The sequence below is a fragment of the Pelobates fuscus genome, chromosome 12, assembly GCF_036172605.1.
Source record: "Pelobates fuscus isolate aPelFus1 chromosome 12, aPelFus1.pri, whole genome shotgun sequence".
Classification (NCBI taxonomy): domain Eukaryota; kingdom Metazoa; phylum Chordata; class Amphibia; order Anura; family Pelobatidae; genus Pelobates; species Pelobates fuscus.
The window spans coordinates 108,080,754-108,093,703 of record NC_086328.1 but is presented as its reverse complement, the minus strand read 5'-3'; the positions used below and the strand labels follow the sequence as shown (position 1 = coordinate 108,093,703).

Here is a 12,950-nt window from a genome sequence, read left to right as displayed (position 1 = left end):
CACAAACTAAAAGACTGTAGCCAGTAGCCAACCCCCGACAGAATAACGACCCGCATCTCCCACCCATTGACGGGACCGGGGGGGAGAGTGGGAGGGGACGGGCGACATAGCCTCCCGGGGGAACGAACTTTAACGGTTTCTGTTACAGTTTACACCGATGTTCACGAATAAAGAGACAAGGTAAATTTCCATACGAAAGGCAGCAATATACACATACATCTATCAATAACGGCTAAGCCCGAAGCTACCCTATGCACAGCAACGAGAGGGAAAACACAACCCACTCTACCAAGGCAAAATAAATTTGGAATTTGAAACTTGTAATAAGCTGTGTGATATACGATTTGTTCCGCTGACCTCTGTATAACACTACATGCATGTAACAATCAAATGCTTTAATAACAAAATTTCCCCTCTCATAATATTGTTAAGCGCTACAGAATCTGTTGGCGCTATATAAATGGCAATAATAATAATAACTGCATTAACTTCACCTCTCTCCCTTACTAGAGCACACTGACAGACGCGGTTATACAAGACATTCCGTGTCTGCATGTCACGAAAAGGCTGTGGTTACAATACTTACACAAGCAGGATGTGGGCGTTGGCAAGGGTTAATTAAAAAAACACGGTTATTTCAGAATCTATACTATCCCTGCTGACTAGCAGTCTGGCATAAACCCCATTCATATAGTATGATACCCAGTCATTACATCAGAGCCGTCATGAAAATATGGCATTGTTGCTATTAATATAGACCAGTTCGTGTATACAGTGGATTTCAGAGACTGACACTTTACAGATGAAGAATGCACAGTATATATATTTATGCCATTGGCTAATGGTTAATTAAGGCCTGTGTTTGGTACGTGATCTGGTCAGGATACAGGGTCCCATAGCGCCCCCCTCTGGCCATTCTTCTGGGTGACATTACACTAGAGGAAGGGGGCATGTTGCTGACTATTACAACATATCTAATTCACTGATGTTACACAACATTTGGGCACATGACTATAGACCAACACAAGAAGTGTTACACCAACCCCCTACTGTAGCCCAGATTCAGAACTCACTGGGTTAATTCCTCTCATTAAGAAGTCCTACAAAGCCAGTTTCTCTAATAGCTGCCTGAAGGCTACCCATTACTGCTTTATACAGCTTTTAGCCTGTGACTAGCTCAGCATTCTTTTTCTTAGAGTTAATATTTACTAATAATATTGGCATAGACAGCACTAAAGAGATAGTAGCTTTCAAATATAAGGAGGGCTAAACATCCCCCACAATACACTACATTTAAAGGGGCAGCTACAGTGTGATTGAAGGGTGAGCTCTGAAACAACACGCAATATATAGATAATGTGTGTCTGACCCGATTTCAGGTTTGTGTAAACCCTTGTTGCCCCCAATAAAACTAAAGGTCGGGTCTGGAGAAAATTCAGGCAATTTCAAGTCCTAGCAAACCCAGGTTTCCCTGGACTGAATAAGGAAGGGAAAGACATGACTGCTGCCCAGGGAGGGGGGATGGATTAAAGGGGATAGATACATATGTAGCGAGAAGGGAACTGGTGTATAAGGGAATCTGGGGGTGGGCCCCTGGCCACTCAGCAGGTAGGAAGAGATCTAACAGGAGCTTTCCCACCCTCCCTCCCTAGGATGGTTACTGTTGGTAGAAAAGTGGCGGTGGTGGTGGTGTTTTTTCTTTGTGTCTGGTTGTCTCTGTTTTGTCACAGCGGAATACCTGGCCAGCGCATGGGAAGGCAAGTGCCAAGTCGGATTGGGGAGTCGCAGCATGCTTGGGCTGAAGGCGGAAGGCAGGCTGCTTTGGACTCTGGAAAAAGGATGTGAGATCTGTCTGATGGATGAATCACCACATCAGCTGACAGTTGGTTTAATGCTGGTCAAAATGTTCAATAAAGCTGTGGCCGTTGCACTTATCCATTATACAGGTGTTGTGTGTTTATTGGGCAACGGATGGGTTGTGGGTCTGCACTGCAGTCATGTGAATTTGCAGAAACCATAAATATTGAAAGCGGGATATCCTTCATTTTCAAAATGTATCTGTAAATGTGTAACACGGCTGATATTTCGGGAGGGTTAAAGAAAATGAGCAGCGATATTAAAAGCAGGGGGTTAAGACAAATCTGAGATCTAAAATACACCATTACTAAATACTAAATGTAGGCATTTAGGATCCAAAAATTCAAAGGAAAAATTAAAGACTTAACAGCAATTCACTGATAGCGACAAAAGAAGAACCCGATTTGTAAATTATTATTTCAGATCATCTGATATATGGCAAACAAAGCAGTAGCGCAGCAGGTAAGGTGAATAGAATGCTCGTTTATAGCATAAGAGGTAAAAAATTGCAGAAACAGTAAGGATCGTATTCACTCTACAAATCAAAAGACAGACCTGATTGAAATAATGTGTGTAGTTCTATAAATTAGCTACAAGCGCTTTATAGGAGGCGTACTAAAATAATGGTCGCTAATTCAAGTGAATTTCAAATGTATGGCCAAAATAGTTTAATTGTAAAAAAATTGCTAAGTTAGCAATGCTTCTAATTTGGCTATTTTTATTTAAAATGTGAAATTCGCTCAAAATTCCCAACAATTCTCACTTGAGTAAATGACTTTGGTTTTAGTGACGAAGCCATCCTTTCAGAGATAATTGTTTGAATGCCACACGGGTGGATGATCCCAACTGCTTGATTTATTAATTGAATACTATGTGTAATCCAATTACCTGCATTCAGTACACTCCCCGGATAGATCTATACTCTATAATGGAGCTGATCATATACGCTGGTTAAATTGACTCATTCATTGTACATCCCACCCACACCTTCTCATTCTAAGGTGACTAACTAGACAGACTGGTTTTAATGGTGGTACACCCTTGGCTTGGCAGCTCCGATCCTTTGTGTTATCTATACGGTGCCCATCTATCTCCATTTAATCCTTTCTCCCTACAAATTCCCATTGGCGTTCCCTCTGCTTCTATTAAATTCAATTCCACGGAATTTAAACCTTTATTGAAAACTGTCCTGCTTTATTTTTTTCTATCACTAGAAGGCTTGGCCACTAATCTTAGAAATCGCTGGCTTCAAAACTGATTGTTGTAATCATGAGACGATAACGGGAAGTTCTAGGAAGAACAATTTAGAGGATCAATTCTACCTCTTATTTTTATTCATTTTTGAGAAGCGTAGAGGTTAATGACAGCTTAGTACCAAAAGGCCCATAGTGTCTTTCTTTATTAAATGAGAATATTGTAAATGTAAATAGTTCTTAGTCGAGACTTAAAAGTTCAACACATTCTACAATTCTCTCACAGTCTTTGCTTTTACTATCTCCACTGGAAGTATTTTCCATGGATTAAACACTCTTTCTTTGTCTGAAAAATGCTTTGAGTTTGAACATTATTAATTACCTTAATATGCTCAAAGGTTTCTATCCTGTTTTCACACAATATGACTACTTGCCCCAGGAGAGTACCATGACACCATGGCCCCAGAACTACAATACTGGGCTGAAGTGTTTTTTTTTGTGTTTGGAGTGTTCTGTTAGGAGACACTCCACCGCCTAAATAAATTTTTTTTAACTAAAATGTACTGCTTATCAGACATACACCCAATGAAATCATACAAGCATTTAATTATGCATTTTTCATTGGGGGAATCTAAACACAGCTTGAAAAGGCTGCAGATGTCTTGTTTGCAGCCTTTGTAAGCCCTCCCCTTCTAACCCCACCCAGACTTTCTGTGGCTGTCCAATCACAGACTTCCAATGCAGCTCACTGAGAAGTCTTTGTAAGACAGGTGCTCTGGGCAATTGCTGCCTGAGCTAACCAAACCAGGAAGTAACAGGACCAGTTGTCTGATTGACAGCCAGGAAGATGTAACAAGATTAATCTATAAAAGTGCCTTACACGTACAGCTCTTCAGCAAGCTAAATTGCTTTAGGGGTCCAGTGTGTGTCCCTTTAAGAAAGTATTAGTGAGATTCATTCTTAGTTGTTCAGGATATTTGTAATTTGTCCGTAACAGGACTCATAGAACAGGACAGTCCTGGGATCCTAGGCATATTTTTGATTATGAAAAACCCATAAAGATTTTGGCACCACAATCAGATAATTACATGTAATCCTGTGTATGGGTATGAGACATTTATATAATAATTTGCTGAGCTAATAATTGTGCCAAATTGAGCAGGGGGTTAAAATTGAAAGCTAAAAGAGCTAGAGGAACAATTTTTACAGTTTGACTAATTTAGGATTTGCAGGACCTTTCTCACTGCTCCACAAATCCCAATAACGCTGTTTTGCCACCAGTGTAGAGGTGTCTGCAAACCCTGAGATGGCGCCTATTATAACTTTGTAGAATTAAAGTAACTGCTGAGGTTATGGTTACTGTGCGCAGCCACGCAGTTAGTCTCACTTGATGTCACCCAGCTCGCATAGGACTGAACACGGTATTAAAGTGTTAACACTTATTTGCTGCTGGCCCTTTAATACGTTACATCCAACATGAAATCCGAGTTCCAAGCAACTGAATTCACAGTCACATGACCCCACCCACCCTTGGGGGGGCCAGAGCAAAACCACGAAATCTAGATGGAACAAGAATGTATATGTTTCTGGTATTTACTAATCATGGGATGGATACTTTACTATATTTACTATACATGGGATGACTATTTTACTATATTTACTATACATGAGGTGGATACTTTATTATATTTATTATACATGGGGTGGATATTCTACCGGCCTCGATACTTAAAGGAATCAAAATAAGAGGAGTCTTTGTATTCCTGATAGCAGAATCACAAGTTACCCTAAGGCTCGACCATCAGTCACGTATAATAAATACTCAATGTCGAGGGGGCGGAGTCAGCGCCTGAGCGAGCAAGTCGCAATACACGACAGCTCCGAGTTCGGGACCCGCTAAACCTCGCATTTCCGCGGCCAGAACAAACTCTGAGACCCGTAAACCGGTCCCCCGGTCCCCTACACCATGGGGAAGAAGGCTAAGAAAAGCCGAGCAGATCAGGGCCCCGGTTCCCAAGATATTGGCACTTTTCTGCGACAGGCACAAAGGCAAGGGCCCGCCAAGATGGCGCTGAGCGAGGCCTATGCCTCCCAATCCTCGGATGAGGATAGTGTGCCGGACACTGTTCCCGCTCCAGGGAGGACACAAACCATATCCCTGCTGCCTCACGAGCTGGGGGACGCGGCTCCAGCTACAAAGGCTGACATCAAAGCTCTAATGCAGGATATTAAGGCGATGTTCGACGCGGACATGGCACAAGTTCGAGGTGAGGTCTCGACGCTCAATGGCCGCGTGGGGTTAATCGAAGAGTCCCTAAAAGGCACCAGGGTGGCGCAAGCGGCAACGGATGCCACACTGGGATCCTTGCAAAAGCAGTGTGCAACGCTGACGGCCCAAATGGCCAGCATGGAAGACAAGGCAAAAGCCAGGAATTCGCGGATCAGAGGTGTTCCCGAAACGATCACCAACATGGAACTGCCACATTATTGCAGGAGGCTCATAGCCACGTTACTGGTCCCAAAACAAGCAAAGCAAGTAGGGATAGACTCCTTCTTTCGTCTACCTAAAGCTACCAAGGCACCCCAGGAAGCTCCAAGAGACGTGCTCGTTAAATTCATTCGGGACTCAGACCGAGGGGCCTTAATGGGAGCTGCAAAAGGATCACCTACAGTTACCTTTGAGGGTGATACCCTAACGTTCTACAGAGACCTATCCAGACAGACCCTCACATAGGTCCCTCCGCCCCGTTACTCTGCAACTGAGGGAGAACTCCATCCCTTACAAATGGGGCCCACACCGCCTCACGACGGAACATGCCGGAAAGCAGGTCTCCATATCTCATGCCTCTGAGGCATCTACCTTCTTACAGTCGATGGGACTTTCACTGCCGGCAGCATCTACGGGCACCCGCCCGAAATGGAACGTGGAAGACATCACCCCGTTTGCACCCAGAAACATGGCACCGAAGGCGACAGGCTCTCTGACCTGAGACTCACCTAATGGACATGTTACCTACAATTGGCCTTCGCTAAACACCAATGCAGGCCTACGAATAGGACTTTTAGTACTAACTCTGGTACTTGGTAAACCCGTTGATTTTAAGTGTTTCTATTGTATTTTTAGTTTAATTCAATTTTATAGTTTGCTTTTATAACATAATAAGAATACTCGTGTATTGATGATAGCCTGCAAAGTCTTCTAACTTACATAAATATTGCATCTGGCTCCGTAAGCGAATAGCCCGCAATTCTGTTTAAGATGACCTCCCCCTTCCTCTCCCATAGTATTTACTAAGAGCTTGCGCGCAACTTTAGTCCTCGCATCCTTAAGCTGAGCTCATATAGCTGATCACAAGCACCCTCCAAATACGCAGCATCGAATAAATATGCCTAGCAAGTGGGGGTTTTGAGGCAAATTTTTAAATAAAAAACGGGTAGATTGGCAAGGGTGCAAATATCTCCAACATGTGAAGTATCTGTTAAATGTATTGTATACATCTGTTCCTCTATATGCACCTGATGTAAAACAAGTTTGACTTCTGCATGCCCACAAAAATAAAGAATAAAAAAAAAAAAAAAAAATACAAATACAAATAAATACTCAGTGTCACCACTACTCAGAAACTCACTGCCTCACACACACTCATTACTTATCGGGAAGTGCCATCCTACCTCCACTCACAGCACACCTCCAAACATTTCACACGAACAAACTCTTTAATTCTAGCGGTGTGGCTGTGAATGTCGCTAGGTGTGGGATTGTTCTGAAACATTTTAGGTGACTTACTAATAACAATTTATACAGCTAAACTATTTAGAACGAGAACATTGTGTTTTATTTACAAACTGATTTCTAACACGACTATTGTAGTTTAAAGACACATTACTGGGAGTATTATTGCTGTGGAGCACTCAGACACACTAACAATATGGAGCTCCTAGAAAAGAGGGACATTAGGATAGAAAAAAGGGACAGAGGAATTTGGGCCCAAAATAGGGACTGTCCTTCCTAAATAGGGACACTGGGGAGGTATGACTCACACTCTCTACTGATTAACAAGTATCATCCCACCCACTCACTCTCCTAAGAGAACCACAACTCTCAATTCACGCTGCTGATTAGTGACACCTCTGCTAGTGTGTGGCCCACTAAACACACAATGAACCCCCCTTCCTATTCAGGCCCATAGGATGGTCATTGTTCTAAGATCATGTGTATTCCTATACAAAAGGAGATATTTATTTTCATTGGTTCTCATACAGATTTTTAAAAAAGCTTTACTTTTTAGACATAAAAACACTTAAAGGGACACAATAGACATCAAAACAACTTTACCTTTATGAAGCAGTTTTTGTGTATAGATCATGCCCCTGCCGTCTCCCTGTTCAATTATATGCCATTTAGGAATTAAATCAATTTTGCTTCTGTTTATGCAGCCCCAGTCACATCTCCCCTATCACAGCTTCCATTAAAAATTTATTTTATTTTCAATCAGATGTTACTTGCTTTAGAAGTTTTTATCTCCTGCTCTGTTAACTGAACTTTAATCCAGCAGGCTATTAAAAGAACAGGAAATGAGAAATTCAAAATTAAATAAAAATGTGCAATAAAGGAATTTTAAACAATAGATCTCTCTTTACAGGAAGTGTTTAGGAAAGCTGTGCAAGTCACATGCACGAGGTGTTACCAGGGCTGCATAAACAAAGTGATTTAACTCGTAAATGGCAGAGAATTGAGCAATGAGATCTCCACTGAGCTAACCAAACCAGGAGGTAACAGGACAGTTGTCTAACTGACAGCAAGGCGAGTGTAATAAGGTTAATGAATAAAAGTACCAATTTCTATTGAAATCTGCACTTTTTTTTGAAGATGAAAAAGTAGAGGACACACTTCACACATAAAGCACTTCAACAAACTAAACTGCTTTAGTTTCCTTTTATGTATTACCAGTAAAATAAAGTACTTCCCTGGTATGTTGCTACATGTCCAGTACTGACATAAAGCAAAGTAACCACTGTCTGTACGTGGGCTATACTTGTGAAGACAATGGCCGTATTTAGGCTGCCCTTGCGGAGCCTCTGTCAGTGCGCACGCTGCCATCATGGAGTCACTGTCAGTGTGCAGGCTGACTGCGTGGAGTTGCTGTCAATGTGCAGGCTGTTCTAGCGGAGCCCCGTCAGTGTGCAGGCTGCCCTAGCGGAGCCCCTGACAGTGTGCAGGCTGCTCTAGCGGAGCCCCTGACAGTGTGCAGGCTGCTCTAGCGGAGCCCCTGACAGTGTGCAGGCTGCTCTAGCGGAGCCCCTGACAGTGTGCAGGCTGCTCTAGCGGAGCCCCTGACAGTGTGCAGGCTGCTCTAGCGGAGCCCCTGACAGTGTGCAGGCTGCTCTAGCGGAGCCCCTGACAGTGTGCAGGCTGCTCTAGCGGAGCCCCTGACAGTGTGCAGGCTGCTCTAGCGGAGCCCCTGACAGTGTGCAGGCTGCTCTAGCGGAGCCCCTGACAGTGTGCAGGCTGCACTAGCAGAGCCCCTGACAGTGTGCAGGCTGCACTAGCAGAGCCCCTGACAGTGTGCAGGCTGCACTAGCAGAGCCCCTGACAGTGTGCAGGCTGCACTAGCAGAGCCCCTGACAGTGTGCAGGCTGCACTAGCAGAGCCCCTGACAGTGTGCAGGCTGCTCTAGCGGAGCCCCTGACAGTGTGCAGGCTGCTCTAGCGGAGCCCCTGACAGTGTGCAGGCTGCTCTAGCGGAGCCCCTGACAGTGTGCAGGCTGCTCTAGCGGAGCCCCTGACAGTGTGCAGGCTGCTCTAGCGGAGCCCCTGACAGTGTGCAGGCTGCTCTAGCGGAGCCCCTGACAGTGTGCAGGCTGCTCTAGCGGAGCCCCTGACAGTGTGCAGGCTGCTCTAGCGGAGCCCCTGACAGTGTGCAGGCTGCTGTAGCAGAGGCCTAGTCAGTGCACAAGCTGCTTTTTTTTTTATTAACCATGGTAAAGTATCTGTTATTTACAGTTTGATTTATTAATGTGAATTAATACGCACATTATAGAGTAAAAACGCTGAATATAGGTGGGTGGGTTATTCCAGGCACAGTTATATTGGGTCCGGAACTGCATTTATAAAATATGGAAAATGTTACTTTATAACCGAAGATACTCACAGTGCAATACACAAAACATGCTACACACAGTACAATAAACACATCTATTATTAAACACGCTACTACAGTACAATATACACATCTATTATTAAATATGCTACATACAATATACATAATTAAATATTACTTTATGCCCCAGACATTCACAGTACAATTTACACTAAGTACGTGTAAATATTAATGTGACCTGGAAATGCTCTCTTTACGATATATATTATGTGCATGTAGATATTATATATTAATATTTGGTTACAGTATAGTGTGTACCTAATAATACTGTATACTGCATATTCACAATAAAATCTGTACATGGAAATAGCTCATTACTAGTCAGCTTCTAAGGACCGAAATCAGCCTAGATTAGATTGTAACCTCCATGGTTCAAGGCCTCCCATAGTCAGCACTGTATATCTACAATGCAAAGGGCAGATGTGGTTATGATTAACTCTGTCATTCCCAGTGACATACCCAGCTCTCAGTGCATCACCCCAATTATTCTCCAAAGCCAGCAAACATTATACTCCATATTCTTAAGCGTGGTAAGGGGTTAAACACATACTGCATTAAGTCAATCGGGAACTATTTAGTTTTAACTCCTTTGCAGAGTGTTGAAATTATTAATATTACTCAGCCAGTACCTCTGTGTGTGCTTATCGTATTATGGGCAGCCTCAGTGTATACAGATTGATTAGATTGCAAGCTCTGTGGGGCATGGATTCCCCAAGCCACCTTTATGCGTATGCCTGTCTTGCATGGGAAGCATCAGTATATGTAAACTATTAGATTGCAAGCTCTGTTGGGCAGGAGTCCCTCTTTTGAGTTTGTGTGTGCTCAGTGTACAGAAATAGATTGTCAGTTCTGTGAATCAGAGCTCTGTGTTACCCCTGTATGCGTGTGCTTGTCTTGTAGGGGCAGGCTCAGTGTACAGAAATAGATTGTCAGCTCTGTGGATCAGAGCTCTGTGTTACCCTTGTATGTGTGTGCTTGTCTTGTAGGGGCAGGCTCAGTGTACAGAAACAGATTGTCAGCTTTGTTAAATCAGAGCTATGTGTTACCTGTATGTGTGTGCTTGTCTTGTAGGGGTAGGCTCAGTGTACAGAAACAGATTGTCAGCCCTATGGATCAGAGCTCTGTATTACCTGTATGTGTGTGCTTGTCTTGTAGTGGGAGGCTCCGTGTACAGAAATAGATTGTCAGCTCTGTGGATCAGGCACTCAGAGTCAGAGCCATGTGTTACCTGTATGTATGTGCTTATCTTGCAGGGGCAGGCTCCGTGTACAGAAATAGATTGTCAGCTCTGTGGATCAGGCTCCCTGCGTTACCTGTATGTATGTGCTTATCTTGCAGCCTCCATGCAGGTCCTTTGTGCAAGCAGAATGATGTGTGATCTGAGCTGATCCCCTCCCCTTCCTCAGCTCACACCCCTCGTGTGACACACACAGCCAGCTCACCAATCACACAGCCAGCCTGCCCCACATCACTCTCTGGTGCACAGCTGGATTGGTGCAGCTCTCTGAGGCCAGAGTGTAACCATTGCAGGAGGGGAGAGCTCTGTGCACAGGGCAGTGGGCACCTAGTGTGCCATGCTTATAGTGCCCTCATAGGGGGCAATCTAATAATAAAAACACAGTATACCAAGCAGATAAATTGGCGAAAAAAAACACTATATACAAGCAATTGGTAAATATGCAGCACCAACAATATACCCGGTAATATGGTACAAAGTAGTGTAAAAAGAGAAAAGTGCAGGTGTTCTGTCAGATTACTATAAATACGTGCTGAGACACGTCAAATATTATAAAGTGACTCTAAAATGTGTAATGGGGGGGGGGGGGGGGGTTGAGAAAGCACTCTTAGTGCAATAAAGTTATTAATATAAATAAATAAGAACAACAGCCTCTTTAAGAAAACAACTCCCCCATGTTTCATATCCCCCCATATTTCATGTCCATTCCCCCATATTTCATGTCCCCCCCACATTTCATACCCCCCCATATTTCATGTCCATTCCCCCATATTTCATACGCCCCCATATTTCATGTCCATTCCCCCATATTTCATATCCCCCCCATATTTCATGTCCCCCCCACATTTCATGTCCCCCCCCACATTTCATACCCCCCATATTTCATGTCCATTCCCCCATATTTCATACCCCCCCATATTTCATGTCCATTCCCCCACATTTCATACCCCCCCATATTTCATGTCCATTCCCCCATATTTCATATCCCCCCCATATTTCATGCCCCCCCCACATTTCATACCCCCCATATTTCATGTCCCCCCCCCACATTTCATACCCCCCATATTTCATGTCCATTCCCCCATATTTCATACCCCCCCCCCATATTTCATGTCCCCCCATATTTCATGTCCATTCCCCCATATTTCATACGCCCCCATATTTCATATCCCCCGCCCCCATTTCATGTCTATTCTCTCATTTCATGTCCACCCCCCTCTACTGGCTCACTTAGAGGAAGGGGGGGTAAAATCTTTATCATGGAATCACTAGTAGTCCATGATAAAGTCCACGTTTGGCTGTCTGCAAATAGCGCTGGGAGGAAGTGACATCATCACGTGTGACCTCACTTCCTCGCAGCTCTGAGAGGGAGGGTTGCTGCTCGCACATCTACACCGGTGGGCAGCATATGGGGGCCCGCGGCATTAACATGGGGCCCAGCTCATCCCGGGACATTACATTGTCCCAAAATGAAGGTGCCCGGGACCCGGGACAGACCCACAAAATGCGGGACTGTCCAGGGTGATCCGGGACACGTGGGCACCCTAGATTAGGGTGTGCCCAGGCACACCTGGCACACCCCATGCGCACGCCTATGAATACAGGGACTTTTTCCACCACAAGATGTCTAAATAATTTGTGGCTTCTATAGTTTGAACTAATGCACTCTGTATATGGTGTCACATTACACACGAGGAATTGTAACATTTTATGGTGACAATCCTGTTTTAATTCACCCATTAAACGCTAGAAACCACAATTATGGAAAGTTATTAAAGTTATCTCCAAAGTGGTGCAAAATTCTAAAATTAGTGCAATCACCATGGAGACCAGATGGAACATTCCACTGGTGATTTCATCACTTACACAACTTGCACCGCTCCCCAGATCAGGAAACTTTGATAAATCTCCCCATTTACTCCCATGGCACAGCAAGGTGATCGGCACGGCCACATATCCAATATTCTTCTACCATCATGCTGCCTTGTGCCACACCTATGGAATCGTGGGAATTTGTAAAGTAAATGCAATACTGTGCAAGAATAGACTGGAATTTAATTCAAATTAATAATAAAGAAATAAAAAAAGAACGCCGCATTGTGATCCTCATGCAATATCAGAAAAAGTAATGGAATTTATCTGAATTCTAGTTAATAATAGTAAAAAGTTGGCATTTATTTTATCTATTTATTAATTATTTTATTGAGGTTTTGCAATGGCACCAAGGTTGATATATAATGACACAGTAAAAAATCGTAGCCTGAATTATTATTATTATTATTATTATTATTATTAATAAAACGCCAACAAGTTCCATAGCGCTGTACAATGAACGGCTGAGTAAACCACATTCCGTAACAAAGAGAAACATTATTAAACCAAACAAACTATTCCAGTTGCATCCTTGCATCTCCCAATAAACATGTGATAGGGCATGTATGATATAACAAATAAATATTCGTTAGTCACATTATATTGTGTTTGCCAGGACATACAAAAGCAA

General features: G+C 43.4%; 1 protein-coding gene across 3 annotated transcripts in view; it reads right to left on the bottom strand.

Moving 5' to 3' along the window:
• The window catches only part of DHCR7 (7-dehydrocholesterol reductase), a 36,116-nt gene extending 25,515 nt beyond the window's left edge, over positions 1–10,601 (bottom strand). The window contains exon 1 of one of the 3 annotated variants that reach the window (XM_063437364.1): positions 10,524–10,601. The gene's annotated coding sequence lies outside the window, so the exon portion shown is untranslated. Of the gene's footprint in view, positions 1–10,340 lie in introns of all 3 variants that reach the window. The other 2 variants (XM_063437363.1, XM_063437362.1) reach the window with 2 other exon arrangements.
• Positions 10,602–12,950: the final 2,349 nt, after the last annotated feature.